Below are 24,405 nucleotides of genomic sequence, written 5' to 3'. Positions count from 1 at the left end.
TGTCCTGCGCATGATCAGTCCGAAGCTGCGTTGTGGTGCGTGCCGAATGACTTTGTGCTCCAGCACTCTCTCAGAGTGCAAAGGAATGCTGGCGCTGTTTTAACGAACTCAGCGTCAAGCGGTTTGTAGGTTCTAGCGACAAACCAATGTAACTGTGCTTTAACTTAAGTCAACTTAACAAATCGTAGATATAAGTTCATATTTGCCAATCTACCCTTTTCTATCATTAGGGAAAGTGATGAGCATCTAAAACGAGAGATACGAAATTTGTAAGGTATTGAATGATTAAAGTCGAGATTTGAATTGTCTGTATGTACAACATTTTGAAGAATTATTCATATCTGAAAACCATTCTTGGCGCCAACAATCGTCTCTGGGAAAACTTTTACATAGTAAACATAATTACATCACCAATATCTTGGGCAATCCAACAGTAACAGATACCATATTTGTACAATAGATTCTTAATATCTGTAACCCAAAATTCCCCGTCTACTTTGTCTCACTTTAATAGAATAAGATAAGAATGATTTGTCCATGTATCTTTATGCATACGTAAAATCTTCATCCAGTACGACACACATATCGTAAATGTAGCCATGACGTTAGACGAACGCATTCGCCTGAAACAGCTGCATTTGAAGTTTGCTTTGGTAGTGAGAGGTAGCGATTTATAAAACGAATATGTACAGTTTCAATCGAATGTGAATAAGTTGTTCCCCTTATTTCATTTTCTTACAATATGATTGGTAGGACCATTTTATCAAAGACATGAAAAATAATATTTGGTGGAAGGAAGCTATGTGTTTTAAGAAAATAGTTTAATTAAAAGATAGCCTTTTCTGACTGTGCTGCAACAGTTCTCAAAGCAGGTGTCCTAACCAATTTTGGGCTAAATATCACTCCAAATTATTTACAAAAATATACAACTTTAATCGGTTGTCCTTACACATTCAATTTTTTTCATAACTTCTTGATGCTCCACCTTTTTTTCTAAAAACGGATATTTTAGTCTTATCAATATTAATTGACAAATTTCATTCTTTACAAAATGGGTCAATAAAATAAATATGTTTTTTGCAAATTCAATACGGTATCAGCGCCATGAGCAATATTATCAGCATACAGTAAACTTATGACATTTGGGAAATATTTATCAATAAATATCTCTTTTACAGTCTTGATTTTCTAAATACGAAACAATATCATTTACATATAGACTGAACAGTAATGGGCTATGCATACAACCTTGACGTGTACCAGCAAGACATTCAAAATATTCTGTACGGTCGTACACAAGATTTCAGTTTACTGTACATACTTCTCACCACATCTAGTGTTTTACCACATGTAAACAGATTATATCATAATTGCATATGACAGACAGAATCAAATGAATGTTCTCGAGAAATCTATAACTACACAATAAAATCTACCTTTACGTTAATGTGTGAAGCCTATTTCTGGTGTCCCCCGCCGTGATATTGCTGGAATATTGCTAAAAGCGGCGTTAAACCCCACTCACTCACTCACTCACATCAGTACGAGTATACGCATTTGTTATTACTATTATCGAACTGAGTGCATACTTCATCTTGCAACATAGTTGTCTTGTCAACATCCCTATTAACATAATTTATGATAAAATGATATATATGGAATGTACTACAAGAATGAAGGGAACCGATATTACGAGTGACGTGAGAATGTTACATTTGGCAGATCGGATATAAAGAACCAGTTCTGACAATAACAATTCATTACTTCCACCTTTTGAACTTTTGATGTTGCCAAGAAGTCAAAACTGATAACGCGAATATTGCCTATCCGAGATCAGAGTGCCGGTTGTTTTAACTTCCTCTCAATCTATATATGTCCATCTTGGCTGGTCACGTCACCTTGTGAGCGTAAAACAGACGTTGCGCGTGCTCTATTGACGACGACGTCTACGAACATCAGAACGAAATCGATTTATGAAGTATGAAAGATGGCCACAGAAGTGGGTCGCTTTAATGTCATCAACCATATGATGACCTTCCAATCTGGTACAGATATGCGGCGGTTGACAAACATTCCCAGATGGCCCTATCAAGATTCGACCAGTTTTGAAGTACAATTGTTCCAGGACATTTTTCATTTTACGATTTTACAATGCCCTTTGGTTGGGATGTCATAATTCAATCCTAACCCATTATTAGTTCAAAGAACAAGTGACTATTGTCCAGCTGTATCCATCTCGATGTTAAGGAATTGTATTCCCGTTTTAATATCAACGCTTATAGATTAGCATGTTAGCATATGCTGCAGAACGGCGTGAGGTATTTGCACAACTATCAATAGCTGTTCTCCATGTCAGTGAAAGAATACCATTCATTATGAACAGTAAACGTTTGTCTTCTTTATTAACCCACCCGACAGATTTAGGAGAAGTCGTTTCTATTACAGCAATAACCATCAAAGAGAATGGCAAATACTCTAGGTATTACGAGCAGGCATTAAGCAATATAATTCTTTCAAAAACACGGACTAAGTGGTCACAATACCGTCTCGCTTTACCCATGAGAATATAATGTTACTGTAGCGCAGCTTTCTAAGTAGAAAGTGCATGTTTTACAAAAGATATATCTCACGACAGACATGTTGGACACCTTGTACACCACTGACTAGAAATGTTCATCCATTAGTGCCGAGAAGTTACATACAATGTCAATTTCTTTTTTAAAACAAACACAGTACGGTTTTAAAATATTAAACGGTGTCGTATTGACATTTTCCTTACTTGTTTGTTTCAAAAACAAGATTATTCTGTAAATACTGTTTGTTCTAGTTGTAGATATGGTTTGACTTTCAAAGCCATGAATAGGCTGGCAATAATAATATCAAGCGTTTTCTGCGCGATCAATGGGTGAAAATGTATTATAGTCGTGTGTTATATTCTGGGCAGGATTCATACAGTAGATAGCGATAGTCGTATGTTTACCATAACTGACGCAGCGAAATTGAATTTATCAGAAGTACATTAAGCCCTACTCTGTGCACCTCTCGAAGGAATAGCCATTGGTCCGAAAGTAATGAAAAGTGACCAGTGGTCGCCATCACGTTCGCCTTTAGGACCTCAATGAAGTGAGCAGGATTCAGTGACCAAAATTCGTATGTGTGGGAAGCTACCTTTACCAGTGTCTACATGGTTGGTAGAAGACGTGGACACTTGGCTAATCAAATTTGCCCCTCTCCGATCGTTCTTGATTAGAAAGACGTGTATATTATCCCCACAAACCTCATCAGTTGTTTTGACACCTGTGATGTTTCATAAGTTATTTATCAGATTTTCTCACCAGTGGTCTAGACAAATTTGATGATGGTTGATACGCATTTTGCGTCCAATTTGCGTCGGATTGTGGGCCGACAAATGACAGAGACTGAGACAGTGCCGGCTTGCAAACAGTCGACAGAACTAGGCGGGTATACAGCTGACTCATTGGTTAGAATGGTCATTCTTGTAAACTTTGCGGTTGTATTTTAAAACCTGATTTTGTTTTCAAATGTACAGTGTATCTGATCATAAATCCACACCCTCATGACCTTATGGATTATACTACTTGGTTGCATCGACGATGCTGGAAATAGGGCGTGGCTCGCTTCTTTCAGAAACTTCAAATGCATCATGCTGACAATTATGTATAGATTCTAGCCCAGAACCTTGAACTCAGAGCGGCATCTTACGCCTTGTAATGGCACAGATCAATCCAAATGTACAACAACGTGTCTATCTCGTAATCCAGAATATGTACCTTCAAGCACTGTGAAATATAGTATCCAGTTTATTAAAAAGAAACAGTCCTGTTTTAGTTGACTGGTCAATTCTCCAAGTCATTTGCACGTATAGTCCATCCCTTAGTCCATCCGCCATAGTTAGATATCATAAAGCTGTTGTATACACCTCACGTTATTTTCAAATGTTGTTTATTCACGCAATGTCTACTGTCAAGCAAACAGTTCGTTACATTGATACGAATCGCGATTGTTCACACATGGAAGTTCCAGTGTTGCCCACGTCAACATGCACCAACATAATCTGGTCTGATGGGAGGACACTCTTCATTGTGTTTTCTACCTTCTATACTCTACCCCATTCGCGTCTGTCATGTTTATCTTAGCCCTGGTAACGACCGCTGCCCGTAAATACTCATTCTCTTTAAGGCTAAGAGGCTCTTCCCTGCTGTCGAACCAAGAACAGCAAGAATACATCCCAAACAACCAATAAAGCGCTTTCTGCCGCAAAATTACGTCTAATTTGCTTCGATTTTTACACGACTGATAGAATGTAAGGTTCATAGTTCGGAGCGCGATCCATGATTTTCCGAGTGCACAAAAACATCCTTGTTTGATGGTTATTGACTTTCCAGGCATATAATGGAACTCAGGTTCTGCTCAGGTTATTGAGATTATGGGTTTTCATCATACGTCAAACTTTGTGAGGAGTTATTACCTTAAATGTTGTAGGTCGCTACATACGGTTTCAAGTTTTGAATTTGGTAGGTATATATTTAGGTTAATATTGATGCAAGAATTGTGTTGTGGGGGATCAAAGTGGCTCAGTCCCTCCTTTCCCATTTATTTTGTCTGGCGAAGAATAAAACAAAAATATTTGTGATAAATTGCCTGTAGTTTTTTTATCCTTTGATTGGAAAGATCCGAAGGAAATAAAATCTTTCATATATTTTTTAGCTATATTTTTTTGTGTCCGCTGATGTCTATCGTAAATTGTATTTTGGAGTAATAATGTACTTTAAGGGTATTCACTCTCGATCAGTATCATCAATCTAATTATAAACTAATGCCATTTTAAGTCTAAATCATTCAAAAGTGATGATGTGTTGGGGATATGCAAAGAAAATGAGATTCAAAATGCCAGTACTTCATGCTTGTCGTAAAAGCCTAATAATGTTTTGGACCGTTTTGTGCCCTAGCCCCTTATTGCCCCTCATACCATTAACCACCTGTTCGTGAGACCCAAACCCTATTATTCACACGCCGCAGACATAAAACATGTAATAAGGCTGACTTGGAAATCTAACAGCATCCACTAATTTCAACTGCAAACACAGGATATAAATAATTCTGCAATCTTTTGTATCTCAAGATCACAATGTAAGACGATACGGATGCTGCAATTATGATCAATAATATTTCCACTGTGAACATTTCTCAGCAAGATAGCTGCTAATGAATCTCATGATAGTACAACTTGAGAAATTATTGTAAATATGTACTTAGGAACACAAGAATTATTTTCTATGTACTGGACCCCTCGGGTTCCTGTCTGCTGAATCTGGCCTGATGATCTAATTACAAGCAACATTTCCTTGCTGTCATCGCTGATTAACAATGAAGAGGCGATCGGGGGTTGGGGGGGGGGGGGGGGGGGGGCATCGTTTGGGTGGGAGTGGTGTTACTTGTTAGTGAGGCATTATCAGCCTGATGCCGACTCATTGATCAGTTATTGAACACCTTTATTGAAAAATTTATACTTGACGCCCGAGGCTAATAGGAACATCACTGGTCGTTATTTCCGATCTTCGTTTCTGGTTGCCATGGAAACGGCTTCTGTTGGCGTATTTGGAACTGTAGATGTACGTGAATCCTCGTGCTCTCTGTTCGGACTTTAGCAGAAATCAAAACACTACTGGTCCAACTTTGAGAAGGAGTGGGCATGTTCTCGCCCCCTAACAGCGTATTCACCGAGTTGTTTTTAAACGCTTCATCGTCAGCAGTTCCTGTCGTTACTTTTAGATTCACCTAAGCGGCAAAAATTCCACATCATGGGATTTGGAAGTAATGGCGGAACGAGTCGCTTAGCACATGAAACAAATGTCAGCAGGTGGATTGTCCTTGTTTAATTGATAACCGCCTAGAAGGTATACCATGGTCGGCAATTTATCGATATTTTCATTAGTCTATCCTTGGCGGCCATAATTCCGTGCCTGACATTCTCCGATTGTGACAGGACATAAGCGGGAAGAGGCTTGCACTAGGATTTTTTTCTGTGATTTTTTCGCGTGTAGGACAAGTGTGGTTTTGTGTTGTGACAGTGTTGCAGTTTTGACTGACCTGAGAAGAAGAGAGACTCTTCGACCAACTGAACATAAGCCGTGAGAAGAACGTGGTTCACAGGGGAACGATCCAGGCACAAAGGCTAAGGTGGGATCAGCTATTTCCTACATGAAGGATAATATTTGTTTTCATCATAATAACCCCATACTCCTAGCCACCAGTCGTCAAAATCTAAATTAATCGCCTGAAATATTGGAAATCGATCTGTGACCCGTACCGGCGAAGTCTTGAGGAAACCGCCGCCGCCATTGAATGAAAACATGAGTCGCGATAGACATCGCCTCCGCCATGCAAGCACAGCTAGCCACGGTCACGGGCATGGTCACGGACATGGTGGACATTTTGGCAGTCTATGGTAAGATGACCATGTCATGTCACAGTTGTCATTCCCCCACGCCCCTCCCTCTCTCCCTCACAGGCCCCCTACCCACCCCCAGTTTGGTGGTTGTAAACAATCTGGTCCTGTAGTATGCCCCAATAGATATAGAAATGGTATCACCAAAGCGTTAGTATATTCAAGTTACTTAACGGTCATGAACGTCTGTATAGAGAACTGTCATAGTTTCTAGTTGTCGGTGTTGATTCCATGTGTAGTCGGAGTTGTAATGCACGTTGTGTTGGTGTAGACAGTTGTCGTGGGAGTGTTGAGGTCAGCGGTTGCTGTCACTCTGTTGGTTATAGTTATGAGAGTTATGTCAGGTTGTATACGAAGGCTCAGTCGGTGGGGTTGCACAGCTGTCATTAATTGTTCATTGATATTTATGATAAAAGTAGTCACACAATATTGATGGCACTTATCAGAACTGTTTTACTGTTGTTTAAACAGGATGTGATCATTAACTACACAACTACACAATGCCATATGTAAGCTTGTAAAAATAAACACCAATCACGTTATGTCTGTTTGCTTTATGAATACATTGCACTGCGTTTGTTATGCCTGTGTCATGTTAATGCTACACATTCATGTTTTGTATAAATATCAGTCACCTATAACCATAACCATGTATTAATGTCTCCATTTCTCCAAAGCAAAGTTATTCCATCTTCGATTCGAAGCAATGACCAATGCAACCTTTAAATTACTAAAATATTTATGAATATGTATGAATGCTAAATGTCATGAACTTTAATTTACCACAAAATTCTGTAACAGCTGTTGTTTTGTATACTAAATGGACGATTGTTTATACTTTGGAAATACATAATTTCTTTAAAACAAATCCATGACAGAATATTTATATAAGGAGTCAAATTGTACATAATTTACCTATGTATTGGGAAGGGGATGTAATGGGTGGCATTTAGAAGAACATAATCACTCATACGTCAGTTCGGTGAATAGGTATGGATGACAAGATCTCATACGGAATAAGAAATATACGTAATTGATGGTTGTCTGACATAGACATCGATGATTTACGTCGTACGTTCATCTCAAATCATACAGATGTTAAACAGAAGCGTTTAATATTTCTTTTGCGTTTTATAAGAATGTCCAGAATTGGTTTCTTTCTAATTCAGACCTCTTATGTTGACTTCAGATAAAACAACCATTAGCGTACGTTCAGGTATGCAAAACTGTGCAGATTGTGTCTTGCGTTTCTATTAAATGTTCGCAAGAATTTCCAGAACAAATGGTTTCATTTACCCTCGTATGAATCACATATTCAGGTCAATGCATACACGTATCAATAAGTGTTAGGAAATGCAAAACTATGGAATATATAAGTTATGTCTGACATGTCAATTAAATGTTCCAAAAGAAATTCCCAAAACATACATATAACTTTTATCTCAAATTACTAAAGTAAAAGTCTTTGTTAAGATATTAAAACTGTGGTATACGTAAGTTGTTCTATCACACGCTATATACATGTAAGTATTACCAAAACGCATGTTCTAATAATAATGTAAGAAGTGAATAATACCCTGTATAATAACAGTCGGCATATTTGCATTGGTGGTATACATAAGTAGTGATTTTCTATCACACGCTATACATGTATTACCAAAACACATGTTCTAATAATAATGTAAGAAGTGAATAATACACTGTATAATAACAGTCGGCATATTTGCATTGGTGGTATACGTAAGTAGTGATTTTCTATCACACGCTATACAAGTATTACCAAAACTGTTCTAATAATAATGTAAGAAGTGAATAATACCCTGTATAATAACAGTCGGCATATTTGCATTGGTGGTATACGTAAGTAGTGATTTTCTATCACACGCTATACAAGTATTACCAAAACACATATTCTAATAATAATGTAAGAAGTGAATCATACCCTGTATAATGACAGTCGGCATATTGGCATTGGATGGAAAAGTTATGTTTGATATGAATATAGGTTACTCACTACTTATTGCCAGGTAACCAACAGTTCCTGTATGGTACGTCATTTCAAAAGAAACCTCACACTTAAATCTTGTTGCATCTACTCAGAAACAAGAAACATATACGTCCATCATCCTCTTCCGTTCACACCAACTTTTGCAACATTCTTGACGTGATGGTAATGGTTCAAGACATTTCTTTTGGGAAATCGACGCTTATTTCCTGTGTATTTCATCGGAGGAAATATAAATCCTGTTGAAGAAACAGAAAAGATTTCCCTTGTGCTGTGACTTGAGTGGGGCATCTGGTTTGCAGGTAATTGTTAGGCATAAAATGAATTATGTTGTAATCTTAGACTGGGCATTATCATCATAGCCTGTGTCTGTGCCTAAATATAAGGGATATATTTATAGAATGGTGTGTGTGTGTGTGTGTGTGTGTGTGTGTGTGTGTGTCCTATTCTACCATATCATCATTGATCGTAATATAGCAAAACTCAATGGGTGAGGAGTAGCGATTTCATGGAAGAATATATAAGGAAATATTAGATAGCTTGCCAATGGTATTTTCAGTAATAGTAAAATATATTGTTTGTATTCAACAAACTGACAGATATCTTTCGCGCACCTTACCCACAGGGATCTTTGCTTAATCTATGCGGCGATCTTTCATTATTTTACAATTACCACTTATTCATTGGACCGTTCTCAATTTATGTTTGTGTTTAAAGTTATGTGGAATGTGCATTTTACGATAAATCACTTGCACTGACCTAAATCTGTCACTGTTAAGTTGTACTAATCAATAGCGTGTAGGTTTAGATGAACATATTTTTACAAATCATTCATGAGAAAATCCATGGCAGTGTCAGTTGAATTCAGTTTCATCATAAATTAGGTTTCTTTGCTCTGTTTACTTATGAATAAACATAGTATTCCAATATCAATGGACCATAGCTCCAACGTTCAGTGGTTTTCGGAGTCTTTAGTGCCTGTCACATCTAAGAGACATTCTCATTTTCAATTATGTGTATATCTTGTGATTAGTGTAATTCTTATCGAGTTAGCAGATATCGATTTGAACCCCATTTGTCCGAGGTTTCACGTTATGGGTATGTTAGTATTGTTTCTCGCGAAGAGAACCATTTACTGCTATGTCCTCTGTCAATTAGTTTATGACTATATTGAGCTATAAGGACGTTTTTTACTTTGATATGTTCATAAATGAATCTATTACGACTTACTTCAGAAATCATTGGCTAATATTCTGCACCCTGTTTTTTTTATTATTTGGCATAGCTGAACGCCAGCAATGTTTGTACTCAAGTTAACGTAATTTAAAAAACACGCTATTAAATTAATCTTTAAAGTTTATTTTGTGGCGTTATCGTCACAACTGCTCTGAATATTCTGACCTTTGGCATACTTCAGACATGTACTGTTGTGGAAGGAATAACTGAACTAGCCGTTGATTGTTTATACGTCTTTAGTTCATTGTAGCTATCAACAGGAACATCCGAAATACCACCACAAAAGGGGAACTTAGTCTCTAATCGACTGCAAAAAGGACGCCAACTGAGAATTACCGCTGGGAAGCACTGCTGACCAATTCCTAGAAAGTGGTAATCAAAGAGCAAAGGAAAGGTTTAATATCTGACTGTGCTTGATCTGCCCCTAGTCACAGTGCCTAGAATTGCGATTAGCCGATCAAAGCTCTTCTGTGTGGGACATACGACACTGTCACAATGATGGACAGATAGAAGCAATAATCAATCGCATTTCATATCCAGTCGCTTTGTCCATTCCTTTGAAAGCCCATCAAACGCCATACATCAGTCTCACTATTATTGCCTGTCAAAGGGTGATATAAAAATATGAAAAGCAAGAATGAAGGCACTTTTCGAAGACAAAATGCGTATGACGTTTTTATGTATTTTCTGCGTATAAATTGAGGTGGAGTTTATCTTTCACCAACTCGAGATTATTGTTTCAACAATAATCTTACAATTTCAACAACGCTGAAATATAATAATGACGTGCTAATGGTTTGTCAAATGAGATTGTATTCCTATGTGTTTTAGTAAGTCAGTGTCAATTACGTGGAGTGATTACAATGTAAGTATAGGAGATTGTGAACAATGACCTCAACTGATTTAAAACTAAACACCCGTAACGTCATTGCTAACGTTTCCTATTAACCAATCTGTACTAATGTGTTATCGAAACGAATATACACTGTCAAGTGCCTTATATATTGTAAGAAACGCCTGGAAGTGTGTATGACGAAAGGGTTACATTATCTCAAATGACAACTAATATGAACGCAGTTTTGTGGTTCCTTCCGACCTGATATAACCATACGGATGACGCATTACAGACACAAAGCATTACCAATATTCACACCAACTTGACACGGTATAATTCCAAAACAAACCAATTATATCTTACAGATCGAAACCCCAATAATATGATTAATATCCTTCTTATTGGTTGATTTGTGCAATTAAAGTTCTGACATAAACTAACATGTACATATAAATGTTGACTTTAACTTACTGAACTAACACTAATGGTCAGGGCTTTTTCATTACATCTCGTTATAGCAAATTGTTATTTACGCACTTGATGCCAAGAAATAGTTTCATGGTCAATACCGACCTATTTCTGCTTTCAAAAGATGTTTTCTAGTCAGTCTGCGTCTTATCTTAATTGACCGGCCTTCCCAATAAGCCCCATGTCACTTCTGTTTTCATCTAATTCAATTTCTATCCCATTTTCTCTTTGATTTCCTAAAACTGCAACTCGAGGTGTGTATTTGCAAAAAGGGTACGAGGAACGTAATTGGTAGTATAGCACGATTCTTATCAAATTACTCCAATTTTTTTTCTCTGGAAATTATCAAAAAAGCTTAAGCAATTTCGCCAGCCAGGGAGGCTGGATAAAAAAATACGACAACATTGCTATAGCATTGTACAGATAGGTTGCTCCTCAAGTTGACATGTTTTTTATACTCTTTTATTCTAAAATAGAATGGACATTAGTACATTCTGTGACTGTCCTTTTCCTAATAGATAACACCAATTCTTTTTCTATCAATTGTTTATTCACTTTAGTGCTTATGGGCTGCGCACAGGCCTTCTATAGTAATATGCCAGGCACGAAGGCCCGCGATCAATCTAGTCCCTGAAGCGAATTTAATTTATTAGGGTCCTGTCAACACCAATCGTTTTGGGCAAGCTAAGAATGGAAGAAGACTCTAGCTTACAAAGACTTTGGAAGGGCATGCTGATTTGGAGCCTCTTAGTTCCGCGGTTAAAGGCTTCGGCTGACAATCTGGCCCTTTTGAGCAAAGCTTGTAGTTAAAGCTGGTAATGGCAAGATGGGGCCTAGAGGTGAACAATGTTGTTTTAGGGGTTTCAGTGTCAGGGACAGTTTACTGGTTATTATGGAAATCGTTTTGACATTGGCTTTAACATATTGAAGAGGGATATCTTTGACATATCAAATAAAGGTCATCGCTCGGCCATTAGAGATGATAGCTAACTTAGACAACAACACGTCACTTGCATATTTTACCATTACAAATATACGTGTACATTCTTTTCTTATTATGAAACCCGTTACTAAGTTACAGGACAAGTACAGTGTAGAACATATAACAATGCTAAATATTTTCAATTAACAAATTGTATTGAGTTATTTATGTTTATACTAGAGTCTTTGGGGTATTTGTGCAACAATTGAAGTAGATTGTGTGGCTGTCTGACTGAAGAATGTTTTTAAATGGAAGGTTTCAAGTAAATGGGCATAACTTCCCACGTCGGGTTCGTGTTTAAACAAATTTCTTCAAGCCCGCCTTTTGAACTATCATATATATTGATGAGGTTTGAATGTGGGAAGGGTGTTCTTTGTTGCCTATATGTGTAGCTATAGCGTCTATAAACACAATAGTGATTTCTCGCTGCAAATCGTCGAGAACAGCGTAACCAAGTACTTTGATCTGAAGTTATCTTCATCTTGATCTATGATTAGTTCATTGTGTTGTCACCTACTGTTCCCGATGAATACAAGCTTAATAATACCTCAATAAAACCAAGAAATACACGAAGCGTGTCTATAGGATATTTTTGAACTTCTTTAGAACCTTATCTCAAGAGCATCTAAAGACAGTGGTCTGTTGAGTAAGGATTGTATGGAACTGTTTGATTGTGGTAGCAAAGGGACAGTGGACAATCACATGTCCAATTAAACATTAACACCATTGAGTATCGATACTATCCGGACGCCCGGGGTTTTGATTGCAAAAGTTGTTAGTCGACTTACTGACTGTGCATATGACCAACCAAAAAATCCATCCTTCAGTCCTTCTCCAACACAATCCCTGAGCCGATTAATTAAGTACAGTTTCTTAGTAATTCATTCCCAGGTTAACATATTCCTTTAGGTATTTTTGTACATATTTGTTGCCTTCGTTTCTGTCATATTTTATTCATACAATGCTTTTGGCTTCACACGTTTGCATATTTGATCAAACTATCGTTGCTTATCAGTTTATGTCTTTGTATATTCATGTTAGCTTATTAGTATAACATTGTATTGGGAATGTGACTGTTTGAGAAAACTTAAACTTAAAAGTTCCCATCGACTACGTCATGTGTCCAACTAATCAGTCAATATATTTTGACAGAACAAGTTTTGTATATTTAATCAATCAGGCCTGACCCTATCAACTTATTCATTACATGCGTATATTTGCTTATCAGTAATGCACAAGATCAGTAATGCGGGTGTTTAAGTAGACTCAAACATGTGTCGACGTTCACATCGACTTCAGCGTCAGATATCCGCCTGAAATGATCTTGTATCATAAACATCTAGGCTAAGCAGAAATATCCAATGACAAATAATCCAAGCGACTGGAAAAAAATATCTCAAATGCGAAAAGAATGCCAAACCAATCAGAACACAGGTCTCCACTATGCAGCAAATCACACATGCTGTTGGCAAAATAAGCTAGGTGGGCAAACACACTTGATTAATGAGATAACACTGTCTTAGTGTTTACATATCGGCGCACCGTGTAGTTTTCCTTCAATAAGTGGAAGCTCGGAAATATGAAGTCTGGACCTCCGAGTCCTGGCCTCAGCAAGGAGCTGCTGGTGAAACAATTAAACCATCGCCACACCAACGTTCCCACATGCTTCACGTATGTTGGGCTCCGTGTGTGTGTGTTGGGGGGAGGGGAGGGGGGTGCTGTTTGCGTGGAATCTGTTGATGAGATGTACAAGTCTTTTAAACATATTGTATCATGAACTACATTGTATCCCAACATTTGTGAAATGATACCAGATGTAAATATTCCGAGTTGAAATAAACATTATTACATAATTAGATACTCATTTGGAAAATAATTTCTATTAGTTTAAATTGTTAAGGTACATGAAACGTTTTTGGTCACTGAAGGTTCACGAAAATACTTACATGATTGCTAAAGAGGTGCAACTGTGCATCAAAAGCTGCCCTTGGCAATCCAGACCTCCTAAGGTTTTGTTTCTACACAGTGTGAAAGCTTTATATGTAAATGTAATCTGAACGTTTTGAACGATCTGAACTTCACCGTTATTTGTCAATTTAATCTTTAACACATGTTGGATGCAGGTAGCAAAACGAAGTAAGAACGACAATCACACGTCCATGAAGCATGGCTGAACTGTAATTGAATACTCTTGACTTTGCTTTTGGGCACAATAATCAATTACATTTTTTTCATTTCCCACAGAAAAGATTGCAAATGATATTCCCTTTAAGAAGTGAAAAACAAAACGTATTGCCCTGCGGTTAAGGGAACCCCGGAAGAGATCTTTCGATCGTCTTAATTAATGCAGTATTTTCTATGCCAAGCTTTAGCAAAATTCAAACTTTTTCTGAGAGTTCAAAGCAAACAGTGAAACATCTCGACAACATTAACTATAAAATAGATTTAAATAATTCATGTTTTCATTATCTTGTCATGACTGTGTTTAACCAACCATCAATCTATGAAATAAGTACTTTTTTTTATTAAAGTGCATTGAATGATGATACTTCTTTAAAATACCGTTTGCAATTATATGGGTTTCACAGGCCAAGTAAACGGTTCGATTAACGTTGTCACAATCACCTGGCCAGGCCGATGGGTTGTAATCTGTTAAAGGCAACATGATGCAAATAAATTAATTCAGTCTCTGCAATCAAGGCTTCCCTTTGACGTTGACGTTATGATAAGAGACCTTCGCACCGCCAGACATAGTGCCTAATATGTGTTTAATGGGTAATAAAATAGACAAATAACCCCCGTTTGATTGTTTTCGGTTTTCCGTCTAGTTTATACTGTCAAGCTGGTTAACATATTGTTCTATATCTGAAATTCAAATGAAGTCGGCGTTCGTTTATTACAGGGATGTTTTGAAAGTCAATACGGGCAGCTAAGAGTGACGTTTCAGTTTCTTGTACAAATACTCTCCAGATTGCTGTAATTTATCAGAAATTGACACAAAGTGGATGTCTTTTGTCGTGCAATTACATATGCAACTTTCATCTGAATATCCGAATATCCCTTATGTGCCATATAAGAAATAAAGATTCAAGTTAAATAAAACGGCGTACTGCTATTTAAGCCTGATAGCTCATTTTTGACAGTTTAACGATTTTTCTTTACACAGATGCAGCTTTAGTGAACGGTAGTGGCCAAATTTCATTCATCGCGCGCTTTTTCTCGGTATTCTTATCAATGCTTTTCTGTAGATAACTCCAATATTTCCATTTTGGCGTCCAAATATATATGTCTGACTTAAATCTTGATGACACCCATCACTACAATCGCAAAACATTATATCTGCTTCATGAACCAAACTGAAATGATACTGCATTCCAGATGTTGTGACAGTTCTCTAAGGTTTTAAAAGTTGGTCAAAAAGGGAAATGCAGCTACCAATTTGAAATTGAGTCCAGAAAATCGAAAACGGCAGCTAAGCGTTAGATAGGAGTAATTTAAGTGTCAAGTGCACGTTTGCACATTTGCTTTGATCGATTTTATTTGGCTTCTACGCCAAGAAGATTTCGTTTCCATTAAGATCCTTTTAACTTTTATAACTTACATTCCAATTGGTTTTGCTCGCTTTTCCACTACTACTCTTCAACCAACTGTGCAAGAACTATGATAACTGCTTTGAATTACGTACTGCTATGTCAACAAGATAATCTTGAGAGCTGAGGGTCCTAAACGAGGTATGAAGACTCGGAATAAGTTCCTTGATTGTCGTCAATCAAGGAATATCGGACTGGCCTGGTAATCCATCGACTTGTCCAAATGTCTGAAGGAGAGACCAGAGTCAGTCTCGAATCAGGTATACGACAACTAGAACCTCCATTCGGTATCTGCAGTGGGTAGAAGATGTTTAGGAATCAAGCTTCATATTTATCTTACAATTAAATGAGTCTGAAGTTATAATTTTATGTACTTGATATAATAGTCTCCATAATGTCATTAGTCTATCACAAGCAAGAGTAACCATAGACAAATCTAATTTGATATGTAGTAAAGAGTTTAAAGGTTCATATCCTCAAAAATGCCTGCAACTAAATAAACCAAATTCGATTACATGTTTTTCATTTCAATTTTGTTCCGTTACAATAGGATGTTCAGTTTTAAAAACCTAACGATTCGGTGGAAGAAAGGATACCTGGAAGGATGTGGTTGCGCTGTATGTCAGAGACGATAATATCGGCATGTGTTTTGACACTAGATAAATATATTAATGCGCATGATTTGCTGTATGATTCTTCTTTTCATAACTGAAAAACATCTTTGACCGAACATAACATACTGAACATTTTCGAAGTGTACCTACACAGCAATCGGTTACAGCTGCCATTGTCTAAACGCCACTGGTAGATCTGGAATAAAAAGTCTTGTTGCAATCAAAGCTGCAGGAAGAACCTTTTCATTGATCATAATCTAAAACAACGCGGTTAATATAGTAAACAGATGGTCCATACCCTCAACTGCCAGGACATGTTCGACTTGATAATGACTCATGGTCAGCCTGTCGTGATATGGCTGGTATGTTGCTAAAAAGGTGGTAACATCCAACCCAGCCAATCATTGGTCAGCCCACGCCACTTAAGGCTTTTCTTCCACATTAATTAAGCTGATGTAGCATACATGATTTAACGGGAAAACACATTATTTCATCACTTCATAAGTTATCCAAATAGAAATTGAAATACATAATGTAAATATACAAGAATATAAAATGAGTGTTTTTTATGTAAAATGAAACCTTCAAAGGTTGCTTGACGCAGCTTCATACCGATACACATCTCGTCTAAAATTTAAGAAGCTTCTAACAGTATTCAAGGACCTTGTTCAAACATCGATCTTAACTTGATAGATGTAGGCGACCGTTAAGGTAAGGGTGTAATGGTCCCCTGTCTGTCTGATGACGGTCTACAGTTGACAATTGAGGAGAGGATCGGGCAGTGATTAAGCACGACAAACCAGCCGCCCTTAAAACGCTATCTATCTTGCTTAGACCAACCATGAGAACACGACTAGAACCCTGTGTTTGATGTGCTTAGGGAGGACGTTGTGGAGAGGGTATTGATGGGCTGGCAATGAATACTGAGTTTAAACCTGGTATGAGATAGTTTTTATTAAAGGGATAAACTAATGACTTTAGCCTTCATTAGGGCCTTTCCTTGCCCATACTGTTGCTGAAGACGAAGATGAAGATGGTTAGTTTCCAGGAAATGTTAAGCATGTCCTTAAAAGTGAAGATATTGTACACCTTCATATGTGTGGTTCATGTGGGAACTGTGGAAGCACTATGCATCTTATTGGTTGAGACACAAAATACTTTGGAAAGAGTGTGTTAACTAGTTAGTTCGTTTTAACGCCATGAAAGACTAATACAAGACTAATGCAAGATGTTCAATTATATAAACAGTGTATGAAGAACCTGTATGTCACCATACATAGATATCAAACAAATAGTAAAATGACACGTGTCACGTGATACTTTTCATGTTATTCTTTCAATCATGTATGGAAATAGATGATTTGTTTAGATTTTTACTGCTGTATGCATGATGAAGGTAATTACTACTTAAAACTCTGCAATAATTTCACTAACTCCATGTAATAAAACGCTTATGTAGTCTGTAATGAAACGATACGGCACGTGGCTCTGCTTCAGTGGTACTTCAGTACTCCAAACAGAGCTGACCTTAATAATAGCGGTAGTGCCTCAATGCAGAACCACATCCCGTCTATTTCCCATTATTAAATTCCCAGTATGCGACTAGTGAAAAAACTATTTTGCCCTAAATGTATAGAAAAAGTAATTGTGTCTTTTAATGACCGATACAAAACTATACGGATTCTGATTTAGTTGACAAGCATGGACAATATCACCCATACAGCAGATCGTTCAACGTGATAATATACAATTTGACCGCTTAAGTACCGACAATTTAGATGCACATTTTTCTACCAGTAGACTGACTTTTAGAACAGAGCAGCCCGTAGCTCATGGCAAAATGTTCTCTCCAGCGAGAGACTTCAATGTGTATTTTCTCTTCAATCATTATATTCATTATAGTATCATAATTCAAACAGGGATTAACTTAATTCAAGTTGCGCGTTTATTGTATAATATTTCATTTGTTTGATTTGCTGCATGCAATCAATACTTTCAATTTCTGAGCCGCTTTACTGAAACTGCCCAAAATGTGCCAATATTTGATAAGGGTTATCCATGATTTGTGTGATATAACGAGTTATGATTCTGGAACGCTCTGGTCGTCTATTTCAGGCATAAGTGGTTATCCTCATGACTTCCCATGCATCATATTGTTGTCATACAAGATCAATTCGTTGTATTTGCATGTGATAGAGGAATGCAGTCCTTGATTATCTTCCTAATTGTCCATACTACCGGACTTTTGATTTCAATTTCTACCCTTGACTCATGCATTATATAATCTATGTTCTGCATGATAATAGTGATGTAAATATATTACATTATAGATGAAGTGTCCGTATTTTTGTTTCTGTAACGATGTCAGTTTCGTCTCCAACTTCTAAAAATATGAATTGGCAATGCTGAAACTTGATTAAATTAATTGATTTTTCAAAACATTGATAACAAATAACCCTTAAAATGATATTTATTAACTATATATTCTAACGTGTAATAGTCGAGTAAAGATGAAAGAAGCAGTAGTTCAACAAAGGCCAAAACTATTGACATCAGGTGTTCTGTAACTTGTCCCGTTGAGCCTGCTCTACCGGTACCATCTATCACAGGTGAAGGTCATGAGGAAACAGGCAGTCACCAGTTGCCGGCACAAACCCCTACAGTCCTAAACGTCAAAGAAACAGTCCACGTTTTCTTATGATTCCTCCTTTCCTCGTGTAAAATACTTTGATTCCACAACTTCCTCTTTTCATAAACATCAAGAGTTAAGATATAACTCCCACGAGTAACATATGTACATGTACAAACACGTTGACGGCATACACTACAGACTGTTTCTTGATATTCTCTCTACATTGGTCTTGTATCTAAATACAATTAGGGTCAATCGATACTATTTATGAGATTAATAATGCATTCCTTATGTATGCAAAATAAACTCGATTGACCCCGCGAATACCCGTTCTTCACTTGTTAATTCTATCGATTCTTCTCTGTCGCCAGGGAGCAGTATTGTGCGTTTCAGGTGTTGTTATGTTCGCGCCCATTCGTCAACTTCCGTCAGAAACCGGACGTCAGAAACAAGAGGCCTAGTTCCCCTTTGTGGCCGTCAAATGCACAGAATATGGGTCATATTGAACACTGTTCCCCTTCTTGCCTGGGAGACACGGCAATACTTCAACAGCTCTTTATGTTGTTAATTACAGTTACTTTTTATGACATTTTGTATTTTCACATATGTGCCTTCATGTGCTCTGATGCATAGGTGCATAGTCGTTTTATTAACATAATTCAGAAACTCTTCTCTGTATTAATTATGTGAAAATACCAAATAGGCAACAATAATATTGTAAGAGAGGTATTAAGTGATGACATACCCATCACAGTCAGGGAGGAACAGGTGTACGCGTACCACAACAATTCTCTGGACAACTTCCAACCACATGACGTTATGAATGGTCTTCCACACAGGAAGACGGCACGGCCTATCATGATGGAATGGCATTCTACGCCTGCGCTGTGATGTTCTCACTCATGGCGTCATGTGAAGTTCACGTTCTCTACCATCAATTCTCTATAGAATTGCAGTGTCTGGTTTGATTTTGTAGAATGTCTGCCACCTGTGTTGGCCGGAATAATAGTCTCCCAGATATTCAGACACTTATCAATATTTATGGCAGATGACCACATATACTTTTCATCCTGTCCCAAGATATCGCCTTCAAAGTTCTTTTTGTTAATTTTCCGGATTTTATAGGACATCCATAAGACCCTAACTTACGATTGTTGCTAACAACCGGTTTGGCAGCCATGTTGGTCCCACCGTGAACATCTGGTGTCACTGTAAGTAACAGAATAGAAGTAATTATATTGGAGTAATACAATTTATTATATATACTATAGATGACAAATTGATAGAGCAGCACAACCTTGGAACCCAAATTCGTATTCCATTAAATACAAAAAGGCCGGTTCTTATACAATGATGGACATGGTTACTTTTATATGGGATTTTAACCTCAAATACAACGGATGACACGTATATGTTATATTAGAAATACGTTCTCTTTGTTCAGTTATCATTTTTCCACTGGCTTCAGTTATGATTCGGGACGGTTAGGTATCCTAGTGGTTAAAGAGTTTGCTCGTCGCGACGAAGACCCGGGTTCGATTCACCTCATGAATACAATATATTGAAATATATTGCTGGAATAGTGCTAAAAACGTCGAAAAACCATACCCACTCACTCACTTAGTCATGACGCATGTAGAAAACAAATTCCCTTTACACGTAACACGCCAGTATAGGATTTCAAAACAACGTGTTTTCTTATTCTACTGGAATATTTACACGTTGGTCGATACCAAAGACAACATGCAGACAAACGAATGTGATTTTCTTCCGGAAACTAACTGAGTCCAGGGAACAATTTCCCATCACAGTTGTTCAACTGTGTATTGCCAGGCTACAGCTGAGAATTGCCCGGCTACAACTACCGAGATACAGCCTCTGGGTGTTCATCGAAATAAGCCGGTGAATTAAAATAACAAACTTTTTATTTCTCTATACCATTTGTATATTGGTACTCCTTTTTCCCCTTCATTTCAAGGTACCGTTATACCAACCATATCTGCTGTTAGATTTAAAATGTAATTGAATATTCACTATTATCAGAAACATACATCACATTTTAGATCCGGATGGATACACAAACCAGATGGGGTTTTTTCTTTGTAGAATGGTTAACTCACTCACACAAGTACAGTAATTACAATCCAACTTTAAAGATATATATGGAATAGTTTAAAGAAAAATAATAACGATCTTTCCACTAAAGCTGAAGATGTGATTGTACATAACTTCAATTATATCCAAGCCCTCATAAATGGTTTATATATTACGGAAAGAAAACAATCATTTGTCCGAATCTACGAATAGTTGCAAAGTTTTTCGTCAAACCTAAACAGTGCGTTCTTCGCAGCAACAAAGGATTAACGAACGGCGTTTCAATCTGGGAAAGCATAATTATTGTATCAACATTTTAAAACTAAAACCGGAAATGAGAAGCAAAGAGACATGGATGTAGTTTTACGAATATCTTGTTTTCATTGCCTAGGGTATTAGAATAAATGCAAATGAAGGTTTTGGTCCAAAGAAACCTCTGCGACTAAATGAACGGGTGGTCAGGATCGATGACTTGTTTGATTGCATGTCATCTTACAACAATTATTCATGTTGTCAATCACTTGACTGTCTGGTCCAGACTCGATTATGCATATATTTCCGCCATTTAGCTGGAATATTGCTGAACAGTATTGTTACACAACAAACAAATATGTGTGCAGCATGTATCTCTTAAGCTCGTATAACCAAATTTGCTTATTATTCATAAAGACCCAGTCCAATCCTGTACGGCTATTTATGTAACCGCCATTCAGGCATAATGAACAATTTCAATATTCATCATCTAGCATTATAGCAGTTAATGCCTACCGAAAATAGACTACACTGGTGGCATCTCGTAATAATTACCTATGGTAATTGTTATGGTTAATAAACATGGAAATGTGGTTCCATTACTGTTACTGTAATACTATTCATGCTGCATATACTGCATAATGACTCCCACGACTCCCAGAGTTGAATGTTTCATAATCTGAGGACCTTGTCTATCCATCTTTTTGTAAGGGTAGAAAACACTTTCAAAATGACCATCAGTGACTATCGCTTTTCTAAGATGTCAATAAACACGAGTACCCCGCCCATTTTGGGGGATACCTTGTGAGAATGAGCACAAATGATCATAGCATAATGGCCATAATAGCAATTTCTACAATGTTAAGTTATATATGACAAATGTCGAGATCATGGATTCACTTTATGTTACCTTGTCTCTTTTGAGCAGGACCAGTGGGGAGTCGAGGATAGAACTGGTTCCAAATAACGTACTGCCTCCGTAAGAATCAACTTTAAAGGATCGGATGGACAGGCATAGGGACTTGGTTGATTCGTATGACATCGTACCCCAAAGCGCGCAATATCAACCACTGTTCCAGGCTCGATTATTTACAAGCCGTTGTGAGAAACTGAAGTAGTGCTGACTGTTGACAGCACACAATTCACCCAACTCTAAAGAAGAAATTTGATCAAATGATTTTCCCTGTATGCCCGATGTTTCCCTTCAACAAGCAAATGAAGTTAAAACACCAGATTAGCTTTCGTGCAGTTCAACAAGAGATTGAGCAGTATACACTATAATTGTTCTTTAAAGCATCAGACACACGCGTTGATATTAATACGGTAAATATTCAATCTAAAAACATATGTCCACTTGAGGAGGCTATAGAACCAATGAGCAAACACTGTCAAGTGAAATTAATGGATCATTCTACATTCACGACAAACTACTTGTCTCGACCTTTGAGTACAAAGAATGTACACGTGTTTAAATATTTTGATATCCGTTTTAATTTCCGTGTCTGCATTGACATGTTATCAAATAACCACGTTGTTGCCATCTAAGCTCACTTATCAGGAATCGAGGCAAGAGAAACACCTGTATTCCCGTAAGAAAACATTAACAGGTGGCCGGCAAAGACAAAGTTTCTCAGGTGTGTTATATTTTCATTTCGAGCGATCGGGGGTTAAGAGAAATAAAGCTGTCAGGTCGATGGTGCAATGTTTCGATAAGATTAGAAACGGCATGTCTTTGACTCCAATTGCTGCTCTGCTTTTAATCACACAATGGCAGGGCGGACTGTAATGAACGACGCAATGCTAATATTAATGTAAATAAGATGTAATCGTTGGTCAGCAGAGTAACCTAGCACGGTGGAATTTCATGCTTCCAGAGACCTTTGCAACAAGGCATCTGAGAATTGAAGCATTTGTGAATTCCTTAAGGGCAAACCCAGTCCATGTTTGGCAAATTAGGCCCGACTGTACGTTTGATGAACTATTATGTGTCTCTCAATTGGTACGATTGCCAGGAATTGGGAGCCATATGGACCTGTAAGAGCGATGTTGGTATGATAGCTATGGAATTACATTTTAACTGCTGGAGGGGGTTTACCTTAGAACGTTCATGAAGATATGAAAAGATATGTAAGTACTCATTGTGACAAGACACTGTTCTGCATGTGATTTATTTATGTTTATGTGCATGTAAGCGCTTTGTTAGCAATAATGATATTAGTTGGTGTCTACACTGAAACTCCTATTGCAGCTTTGTAGATAGCACTGTCTATGACCGAGTAGTCTACATTACATGTATTGTCTTCTGTGGTAATAGTTTCTTTATTGAAACTAATCATATCTTTTTGTATGAAATACATTATATTGCTGACCTGAGTGATTAGTTTGTAGCAATAGTCATAATTGATGGTCTGTTTCTCAGTGTAACTTAGAGGGATTGATAAGAGTAAATACATGTCAATACGTGAATTGATAGATCAATGAGCATCGCATATTTTACTCATATCTGAGGATAATTTGGTTCTTGTAACACTTCTTGTCTCATAATATTCTCCAACAAATTTGTAACGACTTATTGCATAAAATATCAGCCAGACTGTTCCTTCATGAAACTGGCATCCAAGCATAAGTACGTCTAGTGCGTTGCGTCAGCTACATAATTAGTAACTCCCATCCTGGGAAACCCAACATTATTCAATCGATACATATGTGGAAGCAGTTGTTAAAGGTTATTGGTTTTTTATTCCTTATTTTACATCTGAGATGTTAACAAGAGATACGTTGATCTGACTGGGGCATTTTCTTATTTTTGCGTATTCATTGTTTCAGTTCCGTCTGAAATCGAATGTGTCTTTAAAATGTAAATTTTGTGAAATCGTTATAGTGTAAATCAACATCTTTTTGGAACGTGTAAGCACTGTGTAAATATTATTGTTGTATTCAATTTTAGCAGAAAGAAACGTTGATGCCACTTCTTATGAATTAGATTCACAGCGGCCCCTTTACATGGTAAGGAAATTAAGGGACAAATCATATCTTCCAAAATCGCATATATGATTTTACATCAAATATATCATTTACTCACCATAATATCCTACAGTTGATGGGTCTCTGTCTGTTCTAATTCCATAAACCGATCCCAAAGTCGCCGCAATATGTATTCAACAAAGGGTCCCAAATGCTTTAAAATGTAACACAATTTCCATAAAGATATAAATATTTCATATTTTT

General features: G+C 37.2%; 1 protein-coding gene across 1 annotated transcript in view; it reads left to right on the top strand.

Annotated features, from left to right (window-relative positions):
• Positions 1-6,421: 6,421 nt before the first annotated feature.
• Positions 6,422-24,405, top strand: part of LOC139473446 (innexin unc-9-like) — a 113,372-nt gene continuing 95,388 nt past the window's right edge. Inside the window, exon 1 of the mRNA XM_071256017.1 lies at positions 6,422-6,469. The gene's annotated coding sequence lies outside the window, so the exon portion shown is untranslated. The remainder of the gene's footprint in view (positions 6,470-24,405) is intronic.

The sequence above is a fragment of the Haliotis cracherodii genome, unplaced genomic scaffold (genome assembly GCF_022045235.1).
Source record: "Haliotis cracherodii isolate W230 unplaced genomic scaffold, xgHalCrac1.p SCAF_29, whole genome shotgun sequence".
NCBI classification, from domain to species: domain Eukaryota; kingdom Metazoa; phylum Mollusca; class Gastropoda; order Lepetellida; family Haliotidae; genus Haliotis; species Haliotis cracherodii.
This window is presented reverse-complemented; position numbering and strand designations above follow the sequence as displayed.